This window comes from Betta splendens, chromosome 6 (assembly GCF_900634795.4).
Source record: "Betta splendens chromosome 6, fBetSpl5.4, whole genome shotgun sequence".
In the NCBI taxonomy this organism is placed as follows: Eukaryota; Metazoa; Chordata; class Actinopteri; order Anabantiformes; family Osphronemidae; genus Betta; species Betta splendens.
Genome location: NC_040886.2, coordinates 9,768,871 through 9,785,410, shown reverse-complemented (window position 1 = coordinate 9,785,410; position 16,540 = coordinate 9,768,871). Strand labels below are relative to the sequence as shown.

The 16,540-nt window shown below is 47.6% G+C and overlaps 1 protein-coding gene across 3 annotated transcripts in view; it reads right to left on the bottom strand.

Moving 5' to 3' along the window:
* wwox (WW domain containing oxidoreductase) overlaps window positions 1-16,540 on the bottom strand; it is a 99,335-nt gene that overhangs the window by 46,590 nt on the left and 36,205 nt on the right. The window lies entirely within an intron of this gene.

Here is a 16,540-nt window from a genome sequence, read left to right as displayed (position 1 = left end):
AAGTACAGCTGAGTGAGAGGGAAACATACAGTACAATACCCTGAGCTCACACATGTCATACACACAGATTAACTACCTCCCTGGGCCCAGGGCAGCCCTACATCCACTCAGCAGAAGACCCTGGCACGCTCCCCCTGACTGCGGGTACGCTGAGTGGAGCCGAGAGCGCGAAGACGCGGGGGGCTCTGGAAGCGGCCGAGACGTGGAGGCGGCGCCTCCAGGAGGGGATGAGGCCTCGGACGTTGGCTCTAATTAATACTCGGATCCAATCCGGATGGAGAGCGATCGGAAGGCGTCACTTTTCATCAGTCCGAGCGGTAAAAACAACGCGGACCCCCCCCCCATCGCCGCTGGGCTGCTCACGATGGCTGCCGTCAATAAAGGTGAAGATGCAGGTACGAGCACACACTCAGACGCGCTGGCACAGACAAACGGGTCCAACAGTCGGGCTATTTGAAAAGCAGGTTTATTCTCTCACTTACCCACTTATAAACCCCCCCGTGTGTGTCTGCCTTTTTGAAAGCTTCATAAGCGTCGCCTCTTCAACCGGGTTCCACGGTGTAAAAATAGAGGCCATTATATTGCCTAATGCCTACCTGCCAGCCCTCCATGCTCCCTCCTGTACACGGAGGCTTTTACATGATGAGGTGGCTGACATGTTCCACACACGCCATCCATTACCATATGTACACTGGATGAGGCCCAGCCTGCGCAACTTATACTAATGCATGTTTGGTATGCCCTGTGGGGGCGGGAGAGACGCGCACGCACGCTGGCGCGCACGCTTGAGCCGAGAGACGCGCAAACTCCCTCTCATCCAAATATAATGGCAGCGCTGTGATGTGCCACTTGTATTAACAGCAAGATGCTTTTAAAGTAAATAAAAACATTAGGGCTGGCTCGCCGTGTGTGTGTGTGTGTGTGTGTGTGTGTGTGTGTGTGTGTGTGTGTGTGTGTGTGTGTGGAAAAGGGGGGCAACCCTGCACTGGGGCAATGGTTCCTCTCTAATTGCCCCTCTAGGTGCCTGTGTGCTGGAGAGCTGAACTGAGGGTAAACACAGATCTAGAGATGATTAATAGCCAGAGGTCAGGGTGGAGCACCACAGGCAGAGAGGCTGAGACCTCAGCCATCCAAATCTACACACACACACACACATACACACACACACACACACACACACACACACACACACAACACACACACACACACACACACACACAACACACACACACACACACACACAACACACACACACACCGCATCCCGGTTTTGACAGCAGATCTCGACACGTGTTCACACTGACCCTCAGAGAAAAACCTAATAACAATATCTGTCCCTGAGTCCTCTCAGCTGCGAAGGGGCAGGTGGGGGGAAACAAAGGGAGCAGGCAGAGCGGGTTAGCCAGGGGTGAGGGTGAAAGGTAACGCTGAAAGGTGAAGGGGAAGGGTGAGGGTCACGGAGCTGGTCCAGGGCAGACGTCCTTAACAAGCCGTAATCAATACATAAGCAGAAAACCCAGAGCCCCTGTTTCTCCTGGATCCCTATGCAGCTGTACTGTAGGTGGTCTCGCAGAGATTTGACTCTGTAGCGAAACGAGACGCACACACTGCTTCTATTACCTGCCCACTTTGTCTTCTCTGTCCCCTGACAAACACACACACACACACACACTTCTCCCCACAGTACAGCGCGTCTCATGCACACATTTCTATCTCTCGCACCAATCTGCACACACACACACACACACACACACACACACACACACACACACACACACACACACACACACACACAGCGCAGTACATCCCCAGCTGAATGGAGTCACGTTGGGCGGCCCTTCATTTTTCATGCAAACGGTAATTTAGTGAGACTGCCTATTGATTGAGCGCCGCTTGTCTCCCAAACAATGCCACTTCAATCAGCGGCCCGTGGGGGAGGGGGCTGGGGGAGGGAGGAGACGGAGGGGAGGAGGTTGGGGGGCTGCCGATAGCTGCAGTGACTGATTTAAGAGATGGATAAAAAGCAGATACGTCCCCCGCCCCTGTACTGATTAATGACAGTGGCCAGAGCAGCCCTGGACTATGCATCATGATTTAACCACCAGCCCCTCATCTAAAGATTAGCGTGCGCACACACACACACGCACGCACACACACACACTGTAAATGCACAAGCGGTGTGTACTGTACCACACAGTGAGACAAGATGAGGAAGGTGTAAAGAAATGAAAGGGAAGTGAAATAGGGAGAAAGACCAGTCAGAGTACAGTCCTGCACCATCACTCAGTCTGGAATATGAGAAAAGCTTCATAAGCAGAGCCGTTTCATGTTGGTCATGTTGTCAGGGTTGTTGTGCATGTGTGTATGAGTATGTAAAGCAGAAATGTGAGTATATTCACCTACTGGTTGTTTGATGCCTCTTCTGGCTCTTGGTTTACACTTTTAACACAGTTTGATGAAACGTATCAGTCTAATAATAGAAATGTTGGTAAATCTGCTAAATCAAAGTGTTGCTGGACATTTTATCTTCCAAGTTGGTTAAAGTTTAAATCTAGTACACTCATAAAAGCCTTTTTTATTCAAATGATTGAATCCTAATAGCTAAGTTACAACAACTCAACAGTCCCTTTGTGTTTACTCTCACAGGTGGACGATTACTGTAAGTGTAGACAAATCATTCTGATGTGACCTTCAACACTATTGTTTTTATCAAATGTGCCTTTGTGCACTGATTAAAAAGGGTTTTGTATTGTGTATATGCACAAATATGGAGCATCTCATTGTTACGAGCCTAATCCAAGCTGAGCAACCCAAACAAGCCAAACTCACAGTGTCACAGTGTGAGCGCGGCTAAATCTAGAGTGCAACGTAAAGTTGTGCGAGGGAAAACACTGACTGGTCCATTAGTTGTGTTGGGAGCCGAGGAGGAGGGTTGGAGCCCCTCCCCGCGACTGCTAAAATATTCATCAGACTCCCCGAGAGCATGTCTGCTAATAGTTATACATGGAGCAGGAGAAAGAAGTGAGAAGGAGGAGGAGAGGAGCGCGGTGGGCGCCAGGCAGGAGGAGGAGAAATTGGGGAGATGAGCGATGCTCCCTGTGTGCGTGTCAGCTAATAGTCAAACAGGAAGCGCGAGGAGAGGGGAGTGAGGAGAGGGCTTGTTTAAAGAGTCGTGGCCGTAATCGCAGGGGATGGAGCGGGTAAAAAGCAAATGTGAGGCAGCGACAGTGGAAGAGGGAGGAGGAAAACGATAGCAAAGGAGAGATAAAGACTGAGAAGGAGCAATCGCTCCTCTTCCTCCTCGGCTGCCATCACTCGCCCCTCCGAGCTGCATTCCAGATTGATTAAAAGCCCCGCTTGTAATTGTCAGATCTAGTGAGAGCCATCTTTGTGTTTGTGTGTGTGTGTGTGTGTGTGTGTGTGTGTGTGTGTGTGTAGGGGTGGGGTGGGTCACCGCCGCGAAGAAAGGGAACCCAGCTTCAATCGCGCCAGCCAGCGCAACAGCAGTCACTTCAATGGCCCACAGTCACAACGGCATCAATCAGAACTCCCACTCAGGGGAAGAATCGCGCCCCTCCGCCGTCGCACGCCGAAGCCCAGGTAGCCGGAGAAACAATCGCACACGCGTGTGCACGAACGCACACACACACACACGCACGCTCATTTATCCAGTCATTAAAATGAGAAATGGACCGTGATGCAGGAGCTGTTGAAATACTATTAAGATATGGAGACAAATGCAGAGGATCCCAGTCTGCAACGGCGTCCTCGCTACAGTAAATCAGACAGTGACGAATATTACTGAGATCAGGCGGCGTGCGCGTGCACGTGCGCGCATAGACACGGGCCGCGTGCGCACGGTGCAAACAATCTGCGAGGCACCTTCCAAAAGCTCCTTGGGTGGATTAATGAGTAATTATCCTAATTAAATGTTTCCTGATCATCTGTTTTGATATATGGATGATTATTGTGTTCGGAGATGATTAAATGATAGGATAAGAGAGCGCTCTGATATCGTTTCAAAGAATTAATGAGTGTTAGCACAGAAGAACCATGTGGAAAAAAAGGCACAAATTAAAGATTGAATTAACTCGGATTTAATCGACTCTGGACTAATTGTGAGCTGCAGCGGTGGCAGAGCTGGAGCCGGTCGATCTCAGGTGTGGATGTGGTGGAGCTCAGCCGCCCGCAACGCTTTCACTGAGTCCATACGTCAAGCTGGGCTTTTTAGGAGACGCCGGTTATGTGGAAGCGCAATTTATGCAAAGCAGAAAATAAAAAGGTACAAAAGCAACACAAACTGTTTTTCAGTTTTCACAGCGCACATAAAAAAAAGCAGCTTGAGGTTTAGTGCCTTGCCCAGGGACACTTCGACAGGTGGACAGTAGCGGAGGGGGACCGTGTGCTCAGTGGGCAAGCTGCTCCACCTGAGGCAACGCACAACAGACATGCAACAAGGTCCAAAGTTGGGTTCTGGTTCTGACCAGCTGATTGTGTTCGCTTATTTAAAGGCTCATTGATGAACAGCTGTGACTCATGAGGCTCAGACAAAAATGACAAATCTGGGAGTTCAAGGTCCACATTCACACAGATGATGGGTAGGCAGAAAAATCACACACACACACACACACACACACACACACACACACACACACACACACACACACACACACACACACACACACACACACACACACACACACTCGGCTCCTCTCCTCAATCGTGTACTAACTTGAAGAGATTATTTTGAGTATCAACTTATTATCTGTACAGTACTTGAACCTCTTCAATATTTTGCCCTAACCCCTATCTTCCGCTCCACCGCCTGATTCACTTCCCCGCGCGGTTCACAGTGCAGAGCAGCGTACTTGCATGTGAAGGAGATAGTAAGCAGTAATATTCAATTATTGTATGCACGGCGTCCCCGTCCTGCCCTAAATTGATTTCTTTCAGAACGGGAGGCATCGCTCAGCACTGACACACAGCCATGTTTTCCCCATCTCCCACATCCCACGCAAATTACTCCTCCATCTGCTCTCCCTCACCGCGTCGCACGTCTGCCCCTCTCTCCTCTCCTCTCCGGTCTTCTCTCCTCCACCCTCATAAACTCCTCATTTTCTCCTCTCCTCGTCAGCCTACCCGGATATGGGAGGTTGGCACGGGCCCCGGCCCGCGTGCAGTACATTTAATCTGTCTTTAATCTCTTTGCATTGTAATGGGGAAATGGTTTTTGTGTTTTACTGTTTGATTGAAGCCGCGAGCCCGCCCCTCACCACCGCAGGACTCTCTGTGTTTGGGTGTGGGAGGTGTTTGCAATTCTGCCCCCGCTCAAATAGTCCTTTATCAAACGAATGCATATCAGTAATTTGATTCCACATATTAACCAGGCTGTTTGTAAGTGGCCTAATAAGAAAATGGGAAATAGAGGCGAGCAATAGAGATACAGAGAGAAAACACTCCTCTACTGGCTCTGAGGAAAACTACACTGGAGTGAAAAGGCTGCTGAAAATGAAATGAAAAGATTTTTTCAAAGTAATATTCTGGAGAAGACTAAGGAAAATGTGGACGAATGCCCTCGAATCAAAGGAGCGCCTGCTCTCACCTGGCGCTGCTTCACAGCAGTGGAAGTGAAAGTTTTCTCCTATCAGGCTCCACCATCATCATAAAGACCTTTACAATTGTACCTTTAATAAAGCCACACAGAGAGGCAGCGGGGCTAATCAATACTTCATATAGCAGGGATTATTGTTTGCTCAGTCTCAACACAGACTCAAAACATGGAGGCTCGATAGTCATGTAAAGCTAGAATTGATTTGTTCATAAAACAGTGAAATTTTTGATGTTGATGTCAGATTTATGTTTTTTTATTTTCCCCGGCGTCCCATTTTTTATTCATACGTACAGTCGCCCCTACAAAGGACGGGCCCCGCGGTTAACGATGAACGGCATTTACAGTCTCTGATGGTTAAAATCAACACGGAAACTCACGACGCGCACATAAACACGTGCGCCGACACAAATGCAGATATGCACAGACACACACACACACAACGCGCTCTCCGATTCTAATTAAAGGGACCTCTCTGCCCTGGGTGTGTGCGTGATATTGACACTTAGCTCCGTACAATAAACTTTATTGGCAAGCCCTGCTTGATTACGGCACTAAACTAGAATAACAAGGAATATGGGAGGAGGGGACGTGGATTACATACTAAACAGACATTAGTGGGATCTATTCAAATTTTGCCGCTTTTTTAATAGGAAGCCCCGAAAGGCCTCTGTCCCCAAAGGAAGTTGTTGTTGGAACCAGGGAGATTAAGCTGAAATATACTGTGCACAAATAAAAAATGACAGGGGTAAAATATAGTCAAGGTGGAAAAGTAGAAAGAGAGAAGAAAAGAGAGATATATCGAAGGATGGAGGAAAGGAATGAGGGATCGATTTCCTGTCATTAATGATCTATGGAAAATCCTCTGTCTATTTTCAGATATACTGTTAATGGCTGCTCGCTGCCATTAAAATCGTTGCTGTCTTGAACTCAGATATTCCCATATTGGCTGCTGCTTCATCTAATATTCATCTACTGGAGGTCAATGGCAGTGGTGGCATGCTTAATTTGTACACACAAATTAGAGGAGAAACAGGGATTTAAATTGAGCACAGAGTTAAGATGCAACAGATATACTGTAGACTTTTACTGATGACGCTTCAAAACCTTCAAGGTTCTGGGTAGAATAAGATGCGTTTGTCAGTGAGAGCGAACTAAACGGTTTCCTATTTAGTACAGTCACAAACGGGAACGCGTGTGGGTTGACGGCGCGAAACACAAACAGCCTCAGACACGTGAAGAATGAAGAGTTCCTCCCTGCTCACCACTAAAAACAGCCCGGTGAAGGAGAAGCAACACACAGTGATTATTGCCTAAACAATGGTGGCTCAAACAATACGTGGAAGCAAAGGCCTCTTCATCCTGGACGTTAAATTGGTGCTGAATCAATTAGTCGCAGCAGCAGGTGAAGCACAGGACGGTGTGTTTCAAAGCACTTAGTTTCCTAACTTTGAATAATTTGTAGTAAAACATTACAAGGACTTGTCAACAGCTACCGCACTTTTATGAAAACATTAAACTTTAAATCATACGACAGGATATGTTACGAAATGTATTCGTTTGATCGTAACTTTAGAAGTTGAATGAATGTGGGACGACTGCGTTGTGATTAAGGGGCAAATGAAGCGCAGCTGTCTGTCAGCAGCCTCCACCTTCGCTCGCCTCCGCTCGGTCAGTTGAACTACAATGACCCCTACTGGCCGACGGCGGAACTGAGCTACTCCCCTCTTCAGACAAAGGGGTTACGCTTGATTGTGAACTTGTGGCTTCGCAGCAGCTCTGCCTTTTTAACATGGAACCGCATTTACAAGGAAAAGCGATCATTATAAACGCCATTATCTTTTATTTTACTCAATATAGACTTATCTTTTTCCAAACTCCATATCAAAACTCTGAATCTGTCTTTGAGCTTCTTGTTTCAGCTTTGATGTTCCATTTTCACACCCCGCGTCGCACCCCTTCTTCTTCCTCTCTCCCGAGGCCCCGGCACCCTTGGCGCCGTGCGCTGGCAGTGCCGCCGCCTCTGATTCACCCACAGCGTGCCCTCTGGCTTAACAGGCTGGCACAAGGACGCGGAGCAGGGTTGAGAGGGAAGGGCAAGGCGGCGAGCGCGGCGCTACAGGCCCATAGAGCCATACATTAGCAGAGGAAAGTGATCACTGAGTAGGTGGGTGGTGTGAGTAGAGCCGTTTGAGCTGCAGCTTGTGGAGTTGGGGCTTTTGTGAGCGGGTCAGAAAAGATGTGAGGCCGCGGCGGCGGAACCTCTCGGCTGGTTTGCATGCGTATCTGGAGGAGAACATTAGAGGGAGACGCACACGTGGCCTCACCTTGAAGAACCACTGACCCCACGCACCTTTATTGCATCTCCAATTAGAGGAGAGGGAGGGAGGACGGAAGAGATACAGAGAGAGAGAGAGAGAGAGAGAGAGGGGCCGAAGGAAAGACAGACAGAGGGGGAGAGATGTATTTCATAAATGTAGTTCCATAAAGAGCACTGACCCAAATGGCATTCAGTAATTCTTCCACGTGCCAGAGGAGGTGGGATAATCAGAAACTTCATCAAGCTCACGACTTCCTTCTCTCCTTCCCTGCGTCTGCAACCCCTCCCACTGTCCCACCCTCTGGTGGAACCTCTTAAACAAAAAATCCTGTGTAATAACGGCACAGCGTCCGCGGTGCATCGGGAACACGCATCAAAGAACATCCATCCGTCCCCCCCTTCGTCGCTTCATTTTAATTAAACAAGTTTCCTCCACTCAAGTCGCGCCGTCTCTCATCTCTTTGATCTGTTCCCATCCGACTTACAGCGAAAGGAAAGCGTCCGTCTCCACATTGCGAAAGTTGTACACACAGCACACTTCCAGGCGGCGGTGGAGGAACACTGATTTAGCGTACACAAGAAGAAGAAAAAAAACGCAAACATAAAGTCTAGTCCTTTTGTCAAACGCTACACTAGAAGTACAAGCCCTTATGGTCCATATGGGGCTACTAATAAAAGCAGAACAAATCTCTTTCTGAAACTGTTCAATAAATTCAAAATCTGTCTTCATGACAATGTCGGCAATACGTATCAAATCTGTCACTTTGCTGAGATGGATATGGGAGGGCAGAAATCTGAAAGAAAATAATACAATTAAAGTGTGTCTCAAGCACCAAGTCCCCATCGATCCACTCGCTCTCTATTCCAATACACTATGGACTTAACATGGACTTATTCTTTCTTAAGCACAACCGGGACCCCTCCCTCCCCCCGGGGCGCGACGCTCACACAATGCTTCAAAAGAACATTTTGTTTATATGTTCAATACCAGAAAACATCGATAAAATTATCCAATCATTAATTTCCTGTTCAATACAAATTTAATGCAGAGCCACGGAGTAGCCAGCTCATATCCAATAAGGACATCTATCCCCAATCACTCAGGCCGGTGTTTCGCGCCGCGCACACGCGCACCTGTCAATGGCCGATCCCTAAAACAGCTATTCCTCACATATTGACTCGGTGGCGTGGTGGGAAAGAAGGGACGGAGCAAATAAGGAGGCCGTGAGTGGAGGGAGAGGAGAGACTTATTACTTCTTAAGCGCCGCAACAGTAAAGGTGAGAGCTGTGACATTGGAGGCTCCACCATTGGAAGTACAGTATCATATTATACAGCCCATCGTGTTTGATAGAGGAAGATTATTTCAGCATATTATACAGGAGCATGTACAGTATATTCAGCATGTCATATAACGTAAACATTAAACACGTAAAAAGCCAAAAAGTGCATTTGTGTAAATCTACAAAAACTTTAATAGCAAAATAAGAATGTGAAGAATTTGTATTAATACAGGAAAGAATGAAACAATAGGAAAATGTCAAATCCTGGTTGCACAACTCAATGAAAGCTTGGGGACTTGCACATAACTTGTGTACCTGTTCAGTATTGGACATCACACAGGTGAACCCAGACGCGACACGCATCAGACGGAGCTGTGAGCCGCGCGTGTTTAACATGTCAGAGCCGACGAGACGACACCGGAGCCAAGGTTCACGGGTCAAGTGGAGTCAAACCAGGTGGGCGAATGGCTGATCAGGTCTGAGTGTAATGACTAATCAATGGCTGAATGCATTACCCTAATCTAATGGACCAGGTGGGAGAGGACGGCGTTAGACGCATGGAACACATGATTGAGCACAACATGCAACAACGATGCAATCAATAACAAATGGAGTGGCCCGAACCCTGGGGGGGCATTTAGGAGGTGGTCCTTGTGTGGGCATGCTTGATTGGTTGGAGGGGGACAGAAAAGGAACCAAGTTGTTTTAGCCTGATTGATTGGATTATGAAATGAAATGAGGGAAATCAAAGCCTTTTGTTTGTGAAGGGGACGCTCACACACACCACTGAGCAACGCAGTGAGTGCGTCCACAGACAGAGAGAGAGGGAACCATTCAAAAGGAAGCATGGGGGCAAAAGTAAACATCATCATCATCATCATCATCATCATCATCATCATCATCATCATCATCATCATCAGGCTGTTCATTCAGTCACCTTTATACAGGTACATATTATACAGGTATACAAAATATGCAGGAACTGGACGGTCTCCCCCCGGAGCTACTGGTTTGTATTCACACTTCTAACCCCCACTAAATAAATTTGTTTTGATGTAAGGTGCATAATATAAAAAAGTAAATAAACTATACTTTTAAAATCAATGATATCAGCTCACAAGGAGCTCAAACACACAGAGATCCACTACGAGAGAGGGAGAAGACGAGGAAGGGACAACAGGCAGTCAGAGCAGCAGAGGACAGGCCTGGGTCAATACACACGGCACATACTGCTGACACTGCAGCGCTACACACACACACACACACACGCACACACACGCACACACACACACGCACACACGTACACACACACGCATATTTTCATGTACATAAAAAACAAAAAGCCATCAGACCAATCAGTCGGCTGATGTCAATATGTGAAGAGGAAGACGCAGTGAAGGAGAGGAAGCAGGTGTGTGGGTTTGGATTTAACACAACGCAGACAATGGACACTTAAACCTGCTCACACTTTCCTTGTTTTTTTTATTCCAGATAAGAAGCTAAACGGAGTCCATCCAGACTCCAGAGAGAATGAGACAAAACCAGGAAGGCAGCATGGCAAACACTGGACATGATCACTGTGATACAAAAAGAAGTAATTTTTTTTCAAGTGAAATGAAAATTTATTATAGCTTAGTATTTTAGCGGCTACACAAACTCATCTGCCAAATTAGTATTTCACCAACACCTAGTGGACAGTGACTTCCAACCACAAACAACTGAAAAGCTGTTTCAAAAACACAAGTATCGGTAAAAGGGTGGTTCTCTTACGCTCATTATTATAGCAATGTACACAACTTCCTTAAAGACAAGACCACAGACACTTATTAGCTTCCTTCAAATCCTAACAAAGCCTTTCCTCACTCGTTTCTTCAGCTGCTCAGCAGCATCGCGTGCCTGCGTCCGCGTCTGCACGCTACAGGGGTTTCTGTAGCGGGGGCCTTTCCATCTTTGAAATGAATTAGCGCGTGGTGCCTTATTGAGTGAGGTGCAGTGTTTAAGTGAAACTGATGAGAGATGTGTGAGCAGCGAGGACTGGGCTATAAGTATGTGGCTGGGGTCGCAGGTTAATCTCTATTGATTTACTCCAACGTCTGCATATAGCCACACAGGAAGAGAAGGAGAGGCCCACTTTAGCTATCAAACGCAGGATAAAATCGCTGCTCACACACACACACACACACACACACACACACACACACACACACACACACACACAGAAACACACAGCGGTACCTGATGCTAAGCAGGATAAGAATAAGAAAATTAAGCATCATTTAATCGCTAAATGGGTGGCTAAACACCCTCTACTTAAGATCACAGAGAGATATGATCATTGGCTTCATTTACACATATTATCACAAGCACTCGGAAAATACATATTAAAAGGTGCACGTTTTACACAAAAGCGCTTTCATTTCACAAACTCCCGCAAACGTGCAGACGCTTTTGTGGCCCTGAATCCACAGCCGGGCCCTAAAAGACGCCGCACCGGACCGGCGTGCGCTTGATTAGAAACCCCAGTAATTCTCAGACCAAGCTGTATTTATAAACAAGCTCCTCACAATTTCACCCCAGAGGAGGAAAGGTGAAATATTACATTAATATAAACAACTATTAATAATGCCCCCCACCCTCCCCCTTTCTTCTTCCTCTCCACCTCTTACCCCCGCGCTCCTTCTCTCCATCTCTATCTCCCTCCTTTTCTCTCTCTCCCACTGCCTCTAATCCTATCATGCGGGCAATAAGTGTATGCACCATGAGCACATTTAATTTCTGCGGTTGGTTTTCAGCGAGCCCAGAGGTGAGCCTTAATAAGGATCAATGGCACTTTATCTGGGACAGCACCCACTTCACAGCATGCAAATTACACAGCAACCCTTAAAAAAAGAAATGGATTTAATTAAAAAATGTAGAACCACGGGCTCTGGAAATTCAATTAAAGGATTTATGCAAAGGTTGGCTAGCTTTTTGTGTTGCAGTTCCTGCTTATATAATGAGCTTTTCATATTAAAAATCAATAGGTAATCTGGGCTAGGGGATCGGTTGCTTATGTACATTTTTGAAATCAATTTGAAAAATAGTCCATCAGTTTCGTGTCACAACAAAGAGGGGAGGGAGCCGTGTGTGTGTGTGTGTGTGTGTGTGTGTGTGTGTGTGTGTGTGTGTGTGTGTGTGTGTGTGTGTGTGTGTGTGTGTGTGTGTGTGTGTGTCCAGACGGGGGGAAAGCAACGAGACGGAATGGGTGAAGAAGAGGCGATGGGATACATCTTTCTCCTGTCAGCAGGTCACAGGAGAAATCCCCGATGCTCTAAAGGTAAGAGAGATGGAGGCTGAAAGAGGAAAATGTGTAAGCAGAGGGTAAGTGAGTCAGGATATCTCTTTGGCCAGGTTGGTTTCCAGCTCTTTGGCCTGTTCTGATCCCTTCTATTAGAGGAGAGAGTCCCTTGGCAGAGCGGGTCTAGCTGGCTCTGACCTGTGGCTCTGGGGTAATTTAGCCCAGCCCCAACTCAGACGCAGCCCAAACCTCAGACATCCCCGGCTGGGGAGACATCCTAATGGCCTCCCTGAGGTGTCTATGGCTGGACAAGCATGGAGGATGTGGTGGACGCTTTAATTCCCTCACAAACAAAACACAGTCGTGTCCCTGGAACGCATCTCATAAAGAGACAAAGGCTAAACTAACATGCACTGATTTGTAGCATTTAACGGATGCGCTGCAAAATATTGGATTCTTTTTTCTTCTTCCTCCCCCTTTAACGGGAATCCTGCTCATGCCTTCTTCACGCACATTTTTTATAACTGTATGCGGAGCAGGGGTGAATGACTGACTGCATGCAGTAGCAGACTGTCAGCATTTGATTGGTTCTTTATTGATCCAGACACGCTTTCCATCACATCAACTCATCCACAATACCATTTACACAGTTTCCCTGTGCAATGGACCACATAACCAGGCCTGAGGCCATCTCTGTGCACCCACTGTGTGTGTGTGGGGGTCTCAGCATGTGTGTGTTTTCTTTAATGAAATGGTATCTCCGTGGACAATAATCCCAGTAACAGGATTGGGCAGCAACACACATGTCAATACAGCCAAATAGGATTGTATGCTTTTATCCATTCCTCCACCAACACATCTTTCTCTCCCTAAGTCTCCCTCCATTCATTGTGTAGCAGCCCAGCAGGGAAGGCCAAGCAGGAATATTACATTTATTACATCTAGATGCACTAAATGATCTACACCAAGAAGCCAGTGCTTCATCGGAGAGGTTCACTTCGAGTATACAAACTTCAGAACGTTTGGCGTAATGTGTAATGTTCTGTCAGCACTACTGAGGAGAAGCCTACACAGTGAGGCTGGGGCCGGCCCCCTTCTGTGCCGCTCCTAATCATCCAAGAGGACTCTATTACAGGGGCCTGGCAGCTCATCTAACCCCGCAAAAGAGAAAGGGGGGCTGGGAAGGAGATTGGGACCTCTGCTCCTCTCTCTGTTACAAATGGCTGAGCACCACGCACACATACACAGCTTGAAGCGGAGCCCCCGTGACAGTGTGCCACGCCAGATAACAGATAGAGCACCTAACCTTATGTCTGTTTGCAGGAGAGAACCCGGTAAATGACTAAGAGGCTGCTGCACTCGCACTCGGCAGAGAAGCGCAGCAACCTCACTGTGGCCCTGTGGATCTGTTATATGGTAATGATGACGTCTTTGTTGTGGTGGTCTGTCTCTGAGGTTAACCCCCCAGGAACTGGGCTGACTACCTGGTCGTATTAGGCAAGGCTCAGCAGAGGAGGAACCAGCAGCTACAAGTCCCACCACTCCAGACAGAACAACCGTTTCTCTAATACACCCCTGACTGCTGGTGCCTGGTCAAAAGTTCAGCCTGTGCATATGTAAAAAGGTGGCCTGGTGCCCGAGGCAGGATCCTGGGTAAAATAATCACGCTAAAACACTAAGAAGCATGGGACCAGGCGAGAGCGCTGATGAAACCGACCCCCCGGGGGGCCTGAGGTGTCTGATTGGACCAGCCGAGCCTCTTAGGCCTGCTCCCGCGGCCACCTCCCTCCCCTCCTGCCATCCATTACAGCGGATGATGAGGCGCTGGAGCCACTGGCCACACTGATCTCCATTCAGCTCAGCACTGTCCGTGCCTATAGTTAAGGTATAGACCTGATGAGTATAGGCCGAGCCCAGCTGCTAGGAGCCTGAGGGTACGCCGATCTGGAGGGAGCAATCAGTCAGTCAACAAAATGTCACAGGGTCAGCATTACAGCGTGACAGGACAATGACAACTTCACAAAGGTTACAGCCCAACTAAAAAATGCAACAGTCGCCAAAATTCATTTACGTGCTGTTTCCCCAACAGGAATTCAAATTCAAGCTATCATGTAATTACTTTTACAATATATACATAATCTAGAAAGGCGGCGATATCTCACTATCCTAGATGAAATAAAATCAAGCCTAATCGATATGAATCAAAGTTTGAGCATTAAATTGCTGCCACTAAACTGTAGAAGCGTGATAACACTTTTGCCTCTCATCCACACGCACACATCCAGTAGACCACATCGCTCCCCGCTGATAATCACTCCAAAGGACACAGGGAAAACTCCCACTCTAAACACGCTGAATTAAAGAAACAGGAGTTACAGGCCCAGCCGCGCAATCTCTGATAAGCAGATCAAGGCACGGGGAGGGAACCATGATGTTAGTGAGAGATAGTTTGCCCGATTAAAATGTCATGGCTCTTTATAGATGCCTTTTTCAACTCAGCAAAACGGAATCAGCTCTGTGCATCAACAGCCGAGTGGGCTGTGCTCCGCGCTAATAGAGAAGTTTCTTTTGCTTAGGCGGAATCCACGACACAAAGGGCGCAGGACGGAGGAAGTCAAAATAGACTCCGGCAATACAGGAAGATGAGAGTGGAGTTTTAGTGTGACGGAGGCAAAAGGAGGCCGGAGCAGAGCTGCGTACGGCTTGACACGGCACTTCCTCACCTTTACTGTGAACGCATTAAAGCGTCAGGGCCACGTGCAGCTCCAGGTGTTTTCCTCCATATTGAGATTTCACACGAGCGCCCGTCTGAGCGTGCCTCTCTCTGCTCCGCCAGGGCGGGCGCGCATCACTCCACCTGTGCTCGTATAAATCAAACCTATGTTTTAAATGAGAGGCCGGTTATTTGCGCGAGAACACACATGGGGGCTCCGTGATTGTTTTTGGAGTCAACATTCTGCTTATGTTTGCATCCCAGAACAATCTCCATGGATCCCGCAAGCGTACGCAAGCAATTAAAGCGATAGCATCTTCATATCCCTGCAACCAATAACTGAAATAATATCACTGTTTTATTAAGCCCTTAATGTGGGGGCAGAAGGAGTGAGGAGTGGGATTTTTAAGGAGGATACGGTTTCAGGGGCCTTATCAAGCCCAGATTTAAATAATAGCAAATGCTCAGCTTAAGGGTGTGCCTGTGTATCTGTGTGTGGCCTTTATCAGACACGAGTTTTAGTTAATTGCTGTGTCAGCACGCCAGAATTTAATTACCAGCTCTACCTTTGTCCTTTAATATTTACCAACATCCACGCTACGTTTAATTAAGCGCGTGTAGAAACGTCACTGCCCTGCTAATTGCAGCCGCGTCGGACCAAACGTGCCCGAGCCGCGATCTGAGCGGGTTCCGATGAACCGGCGAGTGGTGACAGAGAACTGGGGGGAAAAAAATGTTACAGGCGGTAAAGAGGGAGGGAAGACAAGTCAGATTGAGGAAATGTTCAGCTTGACATTTTGTGAAAGGTGCCGAGGAGCAGCTCCTCTCATCCCTCATGCGGTGTCAAAAGGAGGAGAGACAAATGACAGCCCGAGGCCCCGTGTCTGTCAAACATGATGGATCAGAATAACGCTTCGCTAAAGCTCCACCGTTCAACACATCACGTTCCCCCTTCAGTGCAAACAGCGGTTTGATAAAGTAGCCGGAACAGCTAATGGACAGATTAAACAGTCAAAGTAAAGCATTGGAGCCTAAACGGTGCAGAGGCGCCATCCAGGTGAAGAATCTCACCGAGCAAAGGACACAATATAGACCAGGATAAATCACAGAGCTGGATTTTATCGTTCATATCAGAAGAGTGTGAGGACGTTAACCTCGGGCACCTGACATCATTTCCTAAGCACACACGTGTCGCGGACACTCTCATGTAGTCATTTATTGTTCAGCACAAGCGCGAGGTGACCGAGGTTGCCTGATTCCACCCTCTTAAATTCCTTAGTTAGACTTTTCATTCCACTATCCAGACCAGCAAAGCTCTATTTCCTCTAAAAGGGATGTGTCC